Source organism: Malus sylvestris, chromosome 2, assembly GCF_916048215.2.
Source record: "Malus sylvestris chromosome 2, drMalSylv7.2, whole genome shotgun sequence".
Classification (NCBI taxonomy): domain Eukaryota; kingdom Viridiplantae; phylum Streptophyta; class Magnoliopsida; order Rosales; family Rosaceae; genus Malus; species Malus sylvestris.
The window spans coordinates 28,091,382-28,110,559 of record NC_062261.1 but is presented as its reverse complement, the minus strand read 5'-3'; positions in this window follow the sequence as shown (position 1 = coordinate 28,110,559).

Here is a 19,178-nt window from a genome sequence, read left to right as displayed (position 1 = left end):
CTTCATCCATGTAGAACTTGGCGTCTGCGAAGTGTGATTCGGCTTCTGTGAATGGCTTGGTATCACATTGGATCACATTTACTCATTCTTTGTAGAATTTTAAGCATTGGTGGGGAATGGATGGCACTACTCCATTCTAGTGGATCTAAGGCCTTCCTAGAAGCAAGTTGTAGGAAGTTCTTACATCAATCACGTGGAATATCGTGCTTGATTTGAGTTCACCAATAGTCATCTCCACTCGGATCATGCCCATCGCTCTTTATCCTCCTTGGTTAAAACCTTGGATTAACAGACAGCTTAAGGATAATTTATCCACCTTGATGCCAATTGTGATCATTGTTGACTTTGGCATGATGTTTATGGTCGATCCACCATCCATAAGCATGCGATTGACTTTGTGCTCCCTTATGTACCCAGAGACGAAAAGAAGGCGGTTGTGAGGCCTTGATCCTAGCAATAAGTCTTCATCAGTGAAGTTGATTACATCATATGTGGCACATTCGTGTGGCCGAAGCTTCAAGCCTTCATTCTTGTTGTCTTGCACCTCATGGTTGTCAAGACTCGCCAAGACCGTTATTAGTGCTTTTCGTATCCCCTTGGGTAATCGTAACGCTTCCTTGATGTTGACGTGTGTCGGTAGGCCTTCTTTGGGTGTGAGGATCCTCTCTTCCTCTACTGTGATAGCATTGCCTTTCGAGGGCTCTTCTATCTCCACATCCACCATGTGACAAGCAATGGTAGTTCACTGTTGGAAGAAGTCATTGGAGAAGTACTCGTACAAGGAGATGGGAATGCGTGGCTCTTGCTTCATAAGTTCCCCATCGTATGTTGGCTTAACAACCCTTACATTTCCTTTGGGTTTCCTATTGTTACGGTGGCAGTGCTTTCTCTCTGGTTCCGCCTTTAACCTTGTGGCTTGTGGTTTTGGCTTCCTTTTCTTTTTGTAGGTCACCAAGGTCCATCTTTCGTCATCGTTGGTAAGTGCATCTTAGTTGCTTGCCCCCAATGACGGTTGTGCAGAAGGTATCGTGCAGCTTGAGTATTGATGGGAATGGTGAGGTGTCACTTGGAGAAGCACGGGATCGAAGGATCCAAATGCAATTGTAGTAGTATATGTTGTAACTGTGTCTTCAAGGTCAAGCTCGATTTGCCCTTGTTATGCTAACTTCATGATGAGTTCTTTAAGGATGAAGCACTTACCAACATGATGGCTCATGATACGATGGTACTTGCAGTACTTAGGATTATTTATGTGATTCATCTCCTCGGGACGCTTGCATTCGGGTAGCTCGATTACCTTCTTTTCTAGGAAGTCATCTAACATTGCGATCATATTTGAATCAGGAAAAGGGTACACCTTCTACTCCAGTTCCCTCAATGTGTTTTTGTACATGTCTTGGGTGAGAGGAGGCTCACCTATCTTTATCTCTTTTTCTTTGTTCTTGGATGAGATCTTGATAGGCGTATATGAGGTCTTGGTGAGGGTAGTGTTGACGGTAAAAGCTTCCTTGGTGGGCTTCTTCCCAGTCTTGTTTACATTCGGGGCAAACACCTTATCTTTCTTGAAGTCGGTGATCGACTCCTTCTTCCCGTGATTGGCGATACTCAGTTCCATGTCATGGGAATGAGTTGCCAGCTCCTCAAATGTTCTTGGTTTTATGCCTTGAAGATGTAATGTAACCTTCAATGTATGCCTTGAACACACATCTCAATGGCAGAGGTTTCAGAAAGTCAAACTTTGCAATCCAGACTTAATGAAAGCCATCTATTGATGTAGTCGACGACAAGTTCATTCTTCCACTGTTTCGTATTGGTCAGCTCAAGCATGCTTACGGTGTGGCGAGTACTATAGAAGCGATTGAGGAACTCCCTCTCTAGCTGATCCCAATTGTTGACAGATTCGGGCTCGAGGTCGGTGTACCAGTCAAAGGCGTTACCTTTCAACGAGTGCACAAACTACTTGACGAGGTAGTCTCCCTCCGTTCCAGCATTGTTGTAGGTTTCAATGAAATGGGCAACATGTTGCTTTGGGTTTCCTTTTCCATCGAACTGCATGAATTTTGGTTGTTGATAACCCCTCGGCATCTTTAAAGCGTCAATCTTCTTGGAGTATAGCTTTGAGTATAGTACGGGGTCATGTGAGCTTTCTTCGTACTGCGTTTTAATGTTGCTGGCGATCATCACCTGCAACTGCTGGATAGAGAGAGATCCCATGAGTGCTGTTGCTTGGTCTGGCTTTTGCTTCGCATCGACTTTCTCCACCGGAGGCTCATCTTCTTCGCCGAAACCCTTTCTTTAGTGGATTAACCTTTGGGTCGGGGTTCTCGCCATCCTGTGCCTTTAGTAGGTTGACTAGCGCAGCGATTTACAAATCTTTTTCTTCCACAGTCCGCGTTAGCCTTACAATCGCTTCATTTATTTGAGCCAGCTGCTCATCGATTAAAGTCGCTCCGGTGGTCATGACTTGCATGGCTGAGCTGCTACTTGAGTCGGCATCGGAAAACATGGAATCAGAGTACTTCTTTGAACTTTCCTCCCTTGGTGCTCTTAGCAAGGCTAGGGTGATCACGGGCTCATGCCTTTGGTGCTCTTACTCCATTGGCAGAGTTGATGTAGGGGTAGAAGAAGCGGTAGAAAGAGTTGTTGCCTTACTACGAGTTTTGATGCCCGAAGTGACACCATTTGCAACGAGGACGCTCTTGTTTTTCGCATTGGTTGCTGAAATCGCTTGAACCTTCCTTGATGCCATTTGTGCTTTTTGCGGATTTGAAGATAGAGATGAGAGGTAGAGATTGTCCCACTAGGTGTGCCAAATTTGTAAACACGGAAATTCATGCGATGAATGAGACAAGAACACGTGTACAAAATAATATTTTGTATTAATGATTTTGGGGTTACAATCTCTTTATAGTTTCATCCTCTGATTCGATCTCCATAAGGTGTTGATTTATGGATGGGCTGCTGATCCAAAGGGCCGTCGGGGCTTGATCTTTAAGATAAACCGTGATGTATGGATGGTTTCTTCAAGGGTCGTTGGGCTTGATCTTGACGAACGGATGAAAGGATCTTCAAGGGGCTTTTGGGCTTGATCTTGAAGAATGGTGGATGAATCTATTGATGTTGTTGATCCAAAGGGCCGGTCAGGGCTTGATCTTAGGATGAACGGGTGATGAACGATGAACACTTTCTTCAAGGGCCGTCGGGGCTGGATCTTGAATTGGTGGAAGTTCTTCAATGGTCGTTAGGGCTTGATCTTGAAGGAGGATTTGACGAAGAACGAAGAGAGCTTTCTCAATCCTTCGGGATTTGCTTGGGGCTTTAGAGCTTCAAAGCTTCATAGTTTCGGTGTGATGTGAATTGGTTATGAATTCCTCCTTTAAATGAATGCCTTGGCTTCCTATTTATAGAATTCCAAAACTTGATTTTTGGATTTAAATAATCAGATGAAATAAATCATTTTTGCCAGGTGTTGACACATGTCCTATTTGATGACTTTTCCGATGACTTTTGATTTTTCGTTGAGTCACATGCTACGTGTAAAATTTATGTGACAAATGATCGTTGGAATTTTAATTATTGATCAACACTTATTTCACCGAAATTTCGATGTTTACAGTTGGATGCTGAGAAAGTGTGAGAAAATAGAATATCTGCTTGTTTTATTGAAAAAATTGTGAAATTTTGGTGTGGCTGCTTCTTAAATTTTGTGCTATACGAAATATGAATATCTGTGGTACTGGTGGATCTTTGGTGGAAATAGAAGTTATAACACATAGAACACATAGAACTATTACATTATTCTTCTTTCAATTGAATATAGTGAAATAAATTTTGTAATTTGTATTCATCATGTTTTGGTTTGTTGATGCACAAAATCAGCGAGGACTTTGGTACAACAGAAAGTGTCAGGTTTGTAACCTTCGCTTGGTTGCTTCGATCACTAGTGAAGATAAGTACGTAAATGAATAGGGACAGGGAAGCAAACACAAGATGTACGTGGTTCACCCAGATCGGCTACGTCCACGGAGTAGAGGAGTTCTCATTAATTGTGAAGGGTTTACACAAATACATAGGTTCAAGCTCTCATTTTGTGAGTTCTAGTGAATAGTTTAGTACAAAATGACATTAGAGATTATTGTGGGAGAATGATCCCTATTTATAGAAGAGAGTTTCTAGTTTTGTTCTAACATTGACACGTGTCGTGTTGTGATTGGCTTCTGATGTTGACACGTGTCGTGCTGTGATTGGCTTCTGATGTCGACACGTGTCGCATTGTGATTGGCCTCCTGGTTGAAGGGAAGCTCTTCTGGGTCCTTAACGGTATAACGTTGACCGGTGCTCAGTAGTTTCGGGATTGGTCAAGTATAGTACAAACAGGTTTCATTCTAGTGGCTTAATTTGTTTGTTATTAATCTTATTCTTAGAGTGGTGGATACAATAAAGACCTGATTCTGATAGTATGTCATCTTTTATCTTCAACACTCTTCATTTGAGTTACCACAATTATCTCACTTAAGGCAATCTCTTTTGTCTACAGGTTGGATTCAATATGAAGAAAGTAAGAAAAAGGAATGTCACACTAAAGTTGTGGGATCTTGGTGGTCAACCAAGGTTTCGAATCATTTTGAGGTGAAGGATATAAAACCCAGTTAGGGCGTCGTGTTGATAACGTGTTATAAATAAGCAAAATGAGAGAGGACCTTTTCCATAAATTGGAGTGAAACATGAGCAATTGATCAATCTTATTATTTTATTTATTGATGCTAGTCAGGAAAATGAGTGTAAAAAAGATGAGCAATAACCTTGAGGAAAGTAGTGGTATTGTGTATTCTTTTTTTGTATATTTGATCATGCATTGCATGCACCTTATATAGAGCTCTTAATGTACAAAAATCTACAATACCAATTAATCTAGGGAAATCTGGAAAAATAACCACAATTTGGACCTCATATAGAATTATAGCCACCATTTTAAATTTATGATAATTATAACCAAAAGTTGACATAAAATTACTAATATACCCTTAAAATTACCAAAACGCAAAATTAAAATATGCAAACCACCGTAGACGAATTCAACGGATTCCCCTTCCCCTTCAATTGGATTCGAAGTCAGAGCCTTTGAACACAAAATTCCTAAATCCTTTAAGCTATCACATTTCAAGCTCTTTTAGTTCTTCTTCATTCCTATATGAATCCAATTGACGATTTTGGTCTCCTGTTTTTTCTTTTTCTACTCCCCATTCTTTTACTTATGTCTTCCAAAACTTAACAACGTTTTGAACAAAAAAAATTGTTAGAAGTGGGTCTTTTTATCGGCTTTCTTCCAAGTTTATGATGGAATAAATCAAAATTAACAAATTCTATTTGTTTCGTCATATTTCAAGATGGAAAATAATTTGGGGATTCACAAATGGTGCCAAAAGGAATAAAGTTGAACCCAAATCAGCGATCTGGGCACTAGGAATTTTGTAGCCCCTCTGGTTTGTTTTCAAATCTTTTTTTATCTTAAAGGTCGATTTTTTCATGGTTAAGAGGAGCAAATGAGGAAGGTTTTAGCCATTAGGGGTATTTTAGTACTTTTATATCAACTTTTGGTTATAATTATCATAAATTTAACATTGTGGCTATAATTCTATATGGGATCTAAATTCTGGTTATTTTTCCAAATTTCTCATTAATCTATGCCTTAAAATAGTAATAAAATCAAACAATTGTTTTGGTTTTTCTTAGATCACATCTTTAGGTGTATTACTAACAAGATTGCTCGTGCGCTGCTGCGATGCTGTGCTGCTATATGTTGTTCTTACACAATGCTATCTACGATAAAGAACAATGAGCAGCGTTGAATTTAATTTCATCACCAATGGTTTAAAATTGTAGCATCAAAATAAAAAAAATAAAAAAAACTAACTGTTATTAATATACATTGATCAACAAAAATAAAATGACAGATCCTACAACTTCTATCACGGAGAAAAATATTAACATTTGGAAAAGAAAAAAAAAAGAATTTTGAAAAAAAAAAAAACTGAGAACGAGGATCATATTGAATGCAAACCATGAATAGCAAACAAAGGTAAAAGAAAGAATAACAATTGGACAAAAAAAAAATTAATAATTGAACCATAATCGAAGAAGGCATTTGGTTTTGAACCTTATAATTATGAAGCAATTGTTATAGGATGAATGAGCCGAACTTACAATGCATTGATGAGTGTGCAATCTCGGCATGAATTTGCTAAAGCAAGATTATCTACACCAAACCAAGCGACAACATTTTAATGGTCCAACCTGTTCCTGAAAAAACAAAGAAAAATTAAACTAAATGAGGGGATCTATACCCTAAGACAAACGAAATGGTTCATTAAGGTTAGAAAGCATCAAACTTCATAATTTTCTGCAAAAACATACGTAGCTACGAAGGCTCCAAATTTTCGCAAGCAGTTATCAAATGTTTGACAAAATTTGTCAATTTGAAAAAAATATGTACAACGGAATGATCACAATCGTGAAGACCAATATGTGCAATTCACTAGAAACACTCTTACGAAAAGAGTGCAACTCACAAAATGCAGAATGAAAAGAAGAACATAGAGGTTGCTTTGAACTTCCACAGAGTCCAAAGAAACTGTCAACTCATCGGGTTACATAATTTTAAAAAAGTGTAGTACTCTAAAAAAAAATCCATCCGAAGGAAAAATTATGACATCAAATTTTACTCGCAGATGGAATTGTTAAGTTATGTAATTGGTTGAAGCAAGAAGAACCAGCCAAAAATGTAGAAGAGCAGCGAAAGAAATTAAATGGATAAATATTGTAAAATTAGTAGGTTGCAGAGAAAAATAAACATTGTTTTCTAGGAACCAATTTGATTGGATACGTAATAAGTCAACATATAGTAAGACAGGAGAAATGATGAGACACGTACCAGAATTTGAAGACCATAGGTCGAGACGAGTTTCTAGTCCATGTATAGATATTTTGCAGAGTTTCACAGGTCAAGCTGTGAAGAAAGAACTGAGTTATCAGCAATTGTGGACTGGCTCAATTTGAGCTTAAAACGATCACGATACTTTCTTGACGATTATAACAGAGAGATTGGTGTCTGGAACCTGTGGTGTTCCCCTGAAAAGAATGTCATGAATTTATCTATTGGATAAGTGCCAAGGCACCCAAGAATTTTCATTGAAAAAAACCAGAGAGTTTCAAACTCTCAGACTAAAGATGCTTTGCAAGCAATAAAAACTTAACCAAGTTGAGATCAAATACAAACCCAAATGAATGTTAACCCATCAAGCAAAACATTACAAACTTTAAATAGACAATCAATAAAAAAGAAGCAAATGGGGTTTAACAACTTTAAAAATTGTGTATTAAAGCTAATAATGAAGGAGAAAATGTTATGCGAAAACGGAAAAAAAGACAAACACGAAGGAGAAGCAGAAGAGAAAGAGACGAACACCTTTCTTTTCCACCTGAGATTTTTGGGTGGTTGGGATTTTTGTGTACAAAGCAATGGTATCAATTTAATTTTTCCTGTGTTTTTAGACCAAACTCGTCTCAAAAAGTAACATAGCAAATCTGCATCCATACCATAGTGATAAAAATGGATGAGTTCTATAGGTAATTGGTAACACAGTTATCATCCGAGCTGCTTTGCGAAGAAAAATAAGAAAAACTAAAATATTAACAAAAAAAAGAAAATCAAGTTTTTTGGTCTTTATTATCCGACGCTACATACAAAATTCAAACCGTTAGCGGTTGACCTTGAAATACAAAGCACAAAAACAAATTGATCCTATATTCAATTTCGAAGGTAGATAAGAGTCATGCAAAGGTATTGCATAGGATTATAGACCATAACGAAGCTACTTTTATAGTTATTTACTTCCTCACATGATGTTTACGGTATAGTTAAATGTTCTCTAGCTTTTTAGCAGTAATTAATCCTGCTTCCAACGCATTCACTTGAGAAAAAGTAGCATTCAACATTTTAATCAATAGATAAATTCATGGGAATGAACGCAGATTAGAAGTCAAAAGTAAAATCAAAATGAGAATGAACATTCATGAAGTGTAAGATTACAAATTGAGGACAATGGGTTGCAAAGAAGTGAAATAGAAGGACATGAAACCAAAAAAGAAAGAAAAAGGCAGCAAGTAGCAAAACTAACATCTAATCTAACAAATTTTATTGTTTGACAAAAAACTCATTACTTGGGTATAGATTACAAATTGAGGACAATGGGTTGCATAGAAGTGAAATAGAAGGAGATGAAACCAAAAAAAGAAAGAAAAAGGCAGCAAGTAGCAAAACTAACATCTAATCTAACAAATTCTATTGTTTGACAAAAAAAAAAAGTAACAGAAAACCGACAGCAAAAAATAGTTCATATATTAGAAACTAAATGTTTCAACAGATTATGTACCTTCATCAAAAGGCCAACATTCAGACACCGGCATTTCCTGAAAGCCAAAAAGAATGAAATCAGATAGTGACATGCAATATCCAATCACACAGACAGACCCTGCAAAATTACAAAAAAAAAATTTAAACGTGAAATTTATCTGTAAATCAAAAACCCCCCAAAATAAATAAATGAGGCACATTGAGAAAAGAAGGCTTACCAGAGGTTGGTTTAACCTCAGCTCAAAACGACAGCGAGTCTCAAACTGTATTCAACACTGTGTTTGGAAGATGTAAAAACGACATGATAAAATATTAACATCCTTGAAAACAGAGAGGTTCCAAAAAGCTTATAAATAAAATCTTTGATTTTGTATAATGCAGGCATAAAAGTTAAAAGCCGTTTACATACAAAAAAAAAAATAATACAGTCATCCGTTGGATTTTAGCACTTGCAACCACTTTTCAAGTGGAACCAGCATTTAGATACAAAAATTGGTAAACGTTGGTTTATGCATAAGCAAAAAATATTATGAAGTTTAGATTCGAAGGACATTTACATGGCAACCAAATAATATAAATATTGTTTGATACATGTGAACAAAAAACAATCAACATTTTTCAGCACTGGAGGTCAACTTTTGGTACAGAACTTTTGGTACAGAACTTTTGGTACCGCTCTGTTCATTCTTGAGAAAGCAACCTAGGGAAAGAAAAGAAATTAAGACGGTTAGATGGTTGTTAAGTATGCGTTACAATAAATTTTTCAGGAAAAAAAAAAGGCAAGTTAAAAATATAGTCACCTTTTTTCTTGTTGGATGAGTGGTGTCCAATTTTGCACCAGTGGGGATGATTTTTTTTGTTTTGAGCAACGTGATCGGAACTTCATAGAACTCTCTTGGATCTGCGTCTGAAATTTCTTCTATTTCACTATTTTAAATGGGAGATCAATGTTAAACAGCATGAATGTACAATAATTTGAAATTTATACTTACAAAAGTAGTTATGAGACAAACTTTTGTTCACTGACAGTAAAAAGAGCTTTCCTAATTGATTTCTTCTTTTGTTTATCCAACTGTTCAGTGGTTTCAGTTGTTGAAGTCGAAGATGAAACAGTGGTGGATGATACTATGATTTCTCTCGAGAATGGTTTTGGAGTTACTGGCTGCATAGTTGTACCTTCAATCACACTGTGAAGGAGGATATCATTTTAATTAAAATTATTTCTCATGTTGCCAAATTCCAGGTGGAAAATTTTCTTTTGTCCAATCAGCTTGAGAAATTCATTCGCTAACTGTTGTTGGTCCACCAATCTTTGATTTAACACCAGGTCTTTGCAAGCGATGCCAAAAAGCTTTTCACCACATTTACCAATTATCAAGTATTCATTTCATTGGTTTCATCTTCGAGAAATCAGATTGACTTTGTACCTACATTTAAAAACTGAACTTAATGAGATTTTTCAGAGCTGTGAATTGTCATAAACATAACAGGTTAAAAAGTTGAAGAAGAACATATTAGATATGTGGAGTACGTTTATATAATTATATGACCATCATGTGCAACCAAATATGAGAAAAGAGAAAAAGAAAAGCAAGTGAAGAAACAAATTTTTTTGTCATGACAGTAAAAAAACAATTAGATTTAAGTTTATATAACTCAAGTTGGACAAAAATACAGAGTAAAGAGAAGACAATGATAATAAAACAAAATTTTAAACATCATGTTAGCTACCATTATGTATATCTATTACAAAAATGCTCTACTATAATCTGGAATTTAAGAATGGAGAAATTAGACTCTCATCTCTCTTTATTCGATTGCATTGATTAAAACCATATTTCTTTTTACTTTTTGATCAAGGTCCCTAGCTTTTAATGAACGCATTATTTCAGTTATTAATTATTTACATTTCAGTTATTAGTTTGTACCATTTTTAATTTACAACCTTTTTTTTTTTATTTGTACCAATTTTCCTTTTAGTTTTAATTTGTACCCATATATTAATTTCAATTCGTTCCCATATTTTTATAATTTTTATTTATACTCATAATTTATTTATCATGCATCCATTTTTCCTTATAAATGTACCACTTTGTTATATGTAATAGTGTAAAATGTATCTTTTTTTATTTTATTTTTTTGTCAATGTGCCATTTTTTATATATAAAATGTACCCATTTTTTAATGTAAAATCTATTTATTTTTATTTATTTATAATGTATACATATTTTGTAATAAAATGTACCGGTTTTTCAATTCTTTTGAACACTATGGGTAAATTCATTTGACATTTATTATTTCAAAGCTATATTGTTATCGTTTTTATCTATTTATTTTATCAAAATTTTTTAGTATTTTTTTTATTTTAATTGTTTTTAATTTATATGCTGTGACATCCTACATCGTCCAGGGAAGTGGATCATTTAAGCTTTATATATATATTCTCATCTCTACATAGCATGAGGCTTTTTGGGAGCTCACTGACTTCGGGTTCCATCAAAACTCCGAAGTTAAGCGTGTTCGAGCGACAGCATTCCCAGGATGGGTGACCAACTGGGAAGTTCTCGTGTAAGTTCCCATAAACAAAACCGTGAGGGCGTGGTCGGGGCTCAAAACGGACAATATTGTGTTATGGTGGAGTCGAGCCCAGGATGTGGTGGGGTACCGAGCCGAGATGTGACAATTTGGTATCAGAGCCAATCCCTAGGCGGAAGTGTGCCAACGAGGATGTCGGGCCCTTAAGGGGGTGGATTGTGACATTCCACATTGCCCAGGGGAGTAGATCCTTTAAGCTTTATATGTATATTCTCATCTTTACCTAGCATGAGGCCTTTTGGGAGCTCACTAGCTTTGGGTTCCATCGAAACTCCGAAGTTAAGCGAGTTCGAGCGAGAGCATTCCCAAGATGGGTGACCCACTGGGAAGTTCTCATGCGAATTCCCAGAAACAAACCGTGAGGGCGTGGTCGGGGCCCAGAATGGACAATATTGTGCTACACTGGAGTTGAGCCCGGGATGTGGTGGGGTCCCGGGCAGGGATGTGACATATGCCATATAATATAGGATTTAAAAATAAAAAAATTAATCCCATAACATGTTAAGTAATTAATATCAAACATAGGAAAATACATATTAATAGCAATTGAATACTGTTTGTACCATACTTAGAGCCTCCGTATTTAGATCTCATATAAATACTCGAGAGACTCAAATGTAATTATGTAATAAATGAAAGGGCAAATATGTAATAAGTGAGCAACCCTTATTCTATAAAATGACTCATCACTCTCCTCATTAAGGGAGGCCAAGGTTTTAGGCCATGGGAAGAGAGCACACAAAAAATAGGCTAAAGAGCACACTGCCTTTAACCTTCTTGTATATTCACCATTCAGAATGAAACAATATCAACATCAGTGTGGACGTAGCCCAAACATTGGGGTGAACCACAATACATCTTGTGTTCTTTACTTTCATGCAGATTCACGGTCGGATTTACGTTGTTCTAAGATCCCTCCGGTTTTGTGCATCAACATTTGGCGTCGTCTGTGGGAAACGACACGAAAAGCTATGTTGGTTCTCTTTCATTTTTTCATCTTACCACCATGAAACCTCACCACAATATCCACCGTGAATCTGCAGAAACCCAAAAACCAAACACCCGCAGAATCACTGCAAAACCCATCTCTAAAAAATGCAGAAATGAAAACTCCTAAACTCAACCACAATTTCTCCTCTCTCTCTCTCTCTCTGCAACTTTTGATTTTTGAATTTTATTCTATTAAAGAAAACAATTTGGGAAAGGAGGAGGAGGATGTACGACCCGCAGTATTTCCTGGAATCGCAAGAGAAGTTCAGTAATTTCAGGGACCCAAAATACTGGCTTTCTGTGGATGCCAACTCGTCCCCGACCCACCGCTCGACTCAGTCCTCACTCGCCCACTCCTCCACCGCCACCAACAACAATCTCGATCGCGTCATCTTCAAAGATCTCGTCGAGATTATACCTTTCGTCCAGTCCCTCATCGATCGGAAAAGTTGAACAAAAGGGAGGAATGCGGCTTAACCCATTCCTGCAAGACATAAGAGGGATCATGGAGATAAGGGCTCAAGCAAAAATGAGCCTTGATGCTGACAGCTTTTCAAGTTTTTCCTTAAGGGCTTCGACAGAGAAAAAGTACGGTGCTTACCAATCATCCAACTTTGAAAAAAAAAGTAGTAGCACTACGATGAACAGGGCCTCCCTCTTGATGTCCCAAAAGGTCATTTCGCCGTCTATGTTTTGTGCACCTTGTTCTTTACTTTGGGTTCCGGACTCTTAAGGTGCCGTGAAATCATGCTGCCGTCGGTTTTGTGCACCTTGTTCTTTACTTTCTTTGAATCCTTCAATTTTTTTCCGTTGTTCGATTAGTGGGTTATTGCATGCTCGTGATAGCTAGGTGTTTGTGAAAAAGCCTAGCTGAGAGAGCTTTCACACCGATTGGCGTTTTCTAGTGATGGGTTCTTGCTTAAGTTCTAGAATCAAAGTTAATACCCCCCTCCACGATGGTTTACATTCAAATAGCAAGGTGTCGTCTGTCTCAGTGCCTTCAACTCCTCGGACAGAGGGCGAGATCCTGTAGTCCTCCAATTTGAAGAACTTCTGCTTTAACGAACCGAAAAATACCACCAGGAACTTCCGTCCTGATAGTGTGGTGGGTGAAAGGGGTTTCGGTTATGTCTTTAATGGGTGGGTTGATGAGAATTCATTAAAAGCTATCTGCACCATGATCCCTGCCATGCCCTCAGTGATGTCATTGGCACAAGGTGTCATGGAAGCTGCTAAAACGAAAGAGTCCAGTCGTGAAGAAACGGGTTTTTGTGTGCTCAGAACCAAGCTGTTTGCACCATGATCCCTGCCACGCCCTTGACGATCTCGTCGGCATAAAAAAAGCACTTCTACCCCAACAACTACGACCACCACAACTCCATCTCCTCCATTGTCCCAAATCGGGTCATACCCGCTTCCGGCCGTCGTCAACAACCCAACTGGAAATTACCCATACAACCCTCCTTCGTCTACTGATAACAGTGGTTATGGATATGGTGCTAATCCTCCTCCTAACATCTTACCTTATTTTCCATTCTACTTCAAAAATGGTGCTCGTGGAAAGTTTGAAAGTTGTAGGAAATGGAGTGGGAAAGCAAAAGCAAAGCAAAAAAAAAAAAAAAACCGAGAAAAAGCAGAAAGCAAAAGCAAGGAATAAAGGGAGGAAAAGGAAGTCTGTAGGTGGAGAAAAGGAAGTCTGTAGGTGGAGAAAAGGAAAAAGATATATGTTGATGCCAAAGTGCTTTCTGAATATTTTTATCATTGTGGAATCTTTTGTGTACTGGGGAGGAGTGAAAGGAAGTGAGTCCTATTGGAGCGGGGAGATCAAGAAAAGCAAATGGGTGATGACGGAAATACTTTTTCACTTTGGCTCAAATCTTCAAGCGCCCTGCCCCCCGCAACTGCCAGCTGCACATAATCCCACTATCCAACCATCTGCCATACCCACCTTATGCAACAGTTTTTTGAGTGATGTGATTTATTTATTTATTTTAATCTTTTGTAGACATCTATATAAACCCACCAGAGGGTAATCGTAAATAAAGAAAAAAGGCAGCATGCCAAAAAAAAAAATACGTCCAGTACTCCAAAATTATTCGGCAGTCTGCCGCTATTATCACCAACCAGGTGATCAAAAGTACGTCCACTACTCCAAAATTATTCGGCAGCCTGCCGCTATTATCACCAACTATGTGATCAAAAGTACGTTCAGTACTTCAAAAATTATACATGAGCATCACTCATGTCAAATCATATATAAACATTCATGAGCATCACTCATGTCAATCATACATAAACATTCATGAGCATCATTCATGTCAACATTCATGAGCATCACTCATGTCAACATTCATGAGCATCACTCATGTCAACATTTATGAGCATCACTCATGCCAATCAACATAAACATTCATGAGCATCACTCATGTCAATTAGCTCCGAAAGCTTCATTTACAAAGCTCCAGTTTCGAAAGCTCCGACTTCAAAAACTTCATTTACAAAATCTCCAGCTTCAAAGCTTCACTTTTAAAGCTTCACCTACAAAGCTTCAATGCATGGTATACAAAGACCGCCTCCGAACAACCGCCACTTCAGCCCATACATGGATTCAATTTGAAGTCTCAAACCAATAAACTTTATTGACTAAAGACTTAGGAGACTACACTATTTACCATATATTGGGCTTCTGCAACTGGGCCTCATGAAAAATACTTGGGTTACTTAACCCATCACTTATGTATTAAGAAGCGAGCCCTTATTCTATAAAAGGGACTCTCTCACCATTATTAGAGAACATCGCCGCCAGCTGAGCAACCGCCTCGCCGCAAGCATCACTCATAACCCATCACTTATGTATTAAGGAGCGAGCCCTTACTCTATAAAAATGACTCCCTTACCTTCAACGCCACAAGCCGAGCCAGCCAAAGTAACATAAGCCATAAGCCGAGAAGCCTCGCAACATGTGCTACTTCTAGTTGAGCATCATTTCACATTGAGCACCGCCTCATATCGAGTATTCAGTTCTAGACGACATCTAGTTACTTCGGCCCACACATGGACTGAATTTCAAGTCTCCAGCCAAAAAACTCTCTTGACTAAAGACTTAGGGAACTACTGTTTGTACCATACTTAGAGCCTCCGTATTTAGATCTCGTATAAATACTCAGGGGACTCAAATGTAATTATGTAATAAATGAAGGGGGAAATATGTAATAAGTGAGGAGCCCTTATTCTATAAAAGGACTCCTCACTCTCCTCATTAAGGGAGGCCAAGGTTTAGGCCATGGGAAGAGAGCACATAGAAAATAGGCTAGAGAGCACACTGCCTTTAGCCTTCTTATATATTCACCATTCAGAGTGAAACAATATCAACATCAGTGTGGACATAGCCCCAACATTGGGGTGAACCACAATACATCTTGTGTTCTTTACTTTCATGCAGATTCACGGTCGGATTTACGTTGTTCCAAGACCCTTCCAATTTTGTGCATCAACAAATACCATTAAAACAATGTTAGTGGCTAGAGATCAGATCCAAAGTCTTCCTTATATTTATTGTTAAGCTTTGTATCATATATTTCTATTTTTAGTTTGTACCATTGCACCCTTTTTTTTTTTTTTTTGTAAATGTGCTATTTTTTATGTAAAATGCACCCATTTTTCAAATTTTTTGAACACTATGGGTGACACACCCCAACCGGAGTCGAGGTATGCTTGTCGACACCCGAAAGTGACGTTGCCAAAAGGAATGTGATGTATAAAAAATATGGATAAATTTAAACCAAAGCTAACATTTATTTAAGCTAATAAAGAGAGTGCGCAGTAGTGGGAAAAACCCATAAAACATATGTAGTCAGAGCATAGATGACAGTACGACATAAGTAAAGTAGTCGAACTAGTTAAAGTACTTAATAACCAAAAGTAAGCTCCTACATTTATTTATGGAAATGTCATAACGGCCAGAGATCCCTCGTACACCGCAGAGAATTCAACTAAATAAATCATGGAGGGGCGAAAAACAGAAGGTGTGAGTGGGTAAAAACAAAGGTTTATAAAACACATTTATTTTCTGAACATACTAACCCCTCGCCGTAAAGCATGTATAGTTTCTAGAAAATCATACTACGTATAAGCATGAAATCAAATGTAAATGAACAATAATTCTAGAAATACGCCAATCATAAAATCTCAGCCGTAGCATAATAAAATCAGGTGCTCATCAATCTATGCTAACACACGAGTTCATCCAGAGGGATTCTGACATGAATAGGACTGAGTGTAATCATAATATATGCTCTAGTACTAAAATCACGTGAAGACTAGCGCTAGGCGCATCACATACGAGTGCTAGTTGCCTATTGCAACCTAGGACAAGACTGTCACCTACAATGGATCCATGGTAAGCATGCGGTGCGATGTGAACATACACGTGAAGCTTGGCCCTAGCTCGGGGCGAGTACTACACAGGTGCAAGCACACACAATGAGAAAGTATAAGGTATATGATCATGCCATGATAATTTATAAATCTCAACAATACAATAGTACTTTTAAAATTAAATAAAACCTGGCATGATATGCGTAATATCAATCCAAAAGCATTTGTGGAAACTATAAAACTTTATATATTATATATATATATATATATATATATATATATAACAAATGCCCACTCATTGATACGTAGTCGGATCGTAGGCTCCTAGCCTTGCTTGTCATCGTACCTCCTTAGGATAATTCTCTCCTATATGTGAAACAACTATAGTAATTAATTAATTAGGACATACACTAAAAGTCTAGGAAAGTCCCCCATAGTTTGCTCAAACGAAGGGTTTAAATATACGAAAACATTCTAATCGATGTCACGAACCTGTACACCTCAACCTCACACCATCATGAGGTCTCACACGTTGCCAGGTCACGGCCACATGCGCGTCCACGCGTTGGCATCCTTAGGAAATATTCCGTTAGATTTGACGGAATATTCCGTTAAATCTAACGGTGTCAGAATATTCCATTAATCTAATGAAATCTTCCTCCTTCTTCTCCGATAGAGCTCCACCGCTGTCCGCCGCCGTTTGGTTCGTCAGAATCTGGAAAATTTGGCAGGATTTTTGTAAAAACTTTAAAACTTTATAGCTTTTTCATTTCTCAACCATTTTCGAAATGAAACTTGGGACTAGAAGAACAAGATTGTACCTCTTGAGAGTCCAAAAAGTAGATAGAAATGGACTAAAAATATCTCGAAAGTCTCGGACCTCCAACTTCCCAAAGCCTCATGTTTACACGTTGGCTCGACTTCAAACTTAGGCTAGGGACTCCGGTGAGTTGGCTACATGTTTCCAAACCTTTCAAAACATTGCAACTCGAATGAAAAATCGTTGGAGAACTTACACCTGAGTTGGAGCTCCGAGTTGGAAGCTCAAAACTCGATCATTTTAGAATCGATTTGTACGGATGGACTCGTGGTGATGAGGGGAGTACGATGGTGGTAGTTTGAGGTTCGATCCGTGAGGTTTGATGATGGTTTTTATTTGTTGCAAAGAAAATGGAGACTTGGTGTGAGGGAGAAAAGAAGAAGAAGAAGAGAGAGAGGGAAGACTTTTGATTCGACAAAAATGAGGTCTCTGATTGGGTGAAAAGAAGGAAAGGCTTATTGGTGGTGAGATAGGGTCACGAGGCCCGATTTTTAAAGAGAGAAAGTGATAAGATTTTGTATAATTCAAGGTACACGAAATTTGTCTCCTTATCAAAAATAGCATTTCCTACACTAAATTATTAGCATCCACGTGTACAATTCTACCCATTGATAACGTACTTTAACCTAATGTAACATTTTCGTTACAAATCTAATTCGGGTCTAACTCGCGCTCACATATTCGTAACAATGAGTACAATCTAATTACGATAATAGGAAAATAAATTAAAAGCCGAATAACTACGTCCACGTCATGTTCCACTTTGCCAATAAGAGCATAATCATCATTTTACACACTCGGGAAGGAAATTACATGGAAAATTAGGGACGGGTCGTCACAATGGGTACATTCATTTTACATTTATTATTTCAAAGTTATATTGTTACCGTTTTTATCTATTTATTCAATAAAGTTTTTTGAGTGTTTTCGTTTTTACTTTAATTGCTTTTATTTTATATGTCATATGATATGGGATGTTTTTTTTTTTAATCTCATAACATGTCAAGTAATTAATATCAAATATATGAAAATATATATTAATAGAAATAATGAGGTGTACAAAGTCAAGGGACTTTGATCAAAAATTGAATACCATTAAAGTTTTAGTCAAAGAATGTTAGTGGCTAGAAACCAGATTCAAAGTCTCCCTTTAAAAATTGTTAAAATGTGATTGCATAAATCATTAAACCCAAATTGTATATTATGTATTCAATCTTAATTTTTTTTTATGCAAAGAAATTCATTAAAGCATGAAACCTCTAGTACAACCGTTCTAATACAATCAAAATTAAAGGCAGGAAGAGCAACAAAAATAAGGATTCGAGAGGGAGAGACCAAGTGAGCTAAAGTATCCGCAACAAAGTTTGCCTCCCTGAAAATGTGCTTCCAATCAATATGACTAAAAGACCGAGCCAGGACACGAATATCATTGATGATAGAGCTAACTCTCCAAGGAACTCCCCAATGACCTTGCATAGCTTCAATGATAAGCTTAGAGTTTCCCTCCACCATCACTTTAGTGAACCCTTGAGCCTAGCATACTAGAGCCTCTCTCACAAACCCATTGCTTCTGATACCGAAATAGTAGTGTCATCAAGATTAAGAGCCCTCGCCCCAATCACTTGTGCATTACTGTTACGGATCACAAAGGCAGCTGCTGCACAGTCATTCAAAACTGAACCATCAAAATTAAGTTTAATCATATCGTGCTGGTCAGGAGGATGCCATTTAATAAAGGAAGAGATAGGTAAAGCCTCATTGTGGTCACACTTCCCATTAGCCTTGAGAAAAGCCAAACTAACACTACAGTTGATAGAAACACAACGCAGCGGGACCAAGGGCACACTTCTGAACACCAAGTTATTTCTTTCCGTCCAAATTTGCTAGCAGTTCAGAATTACTTTACTACCTGCAATTCATAATTACTTTACTAAGACCAGAAAGGTTGTCTTTGTCATTAGAACTTAAGGATTCCAGCCAATC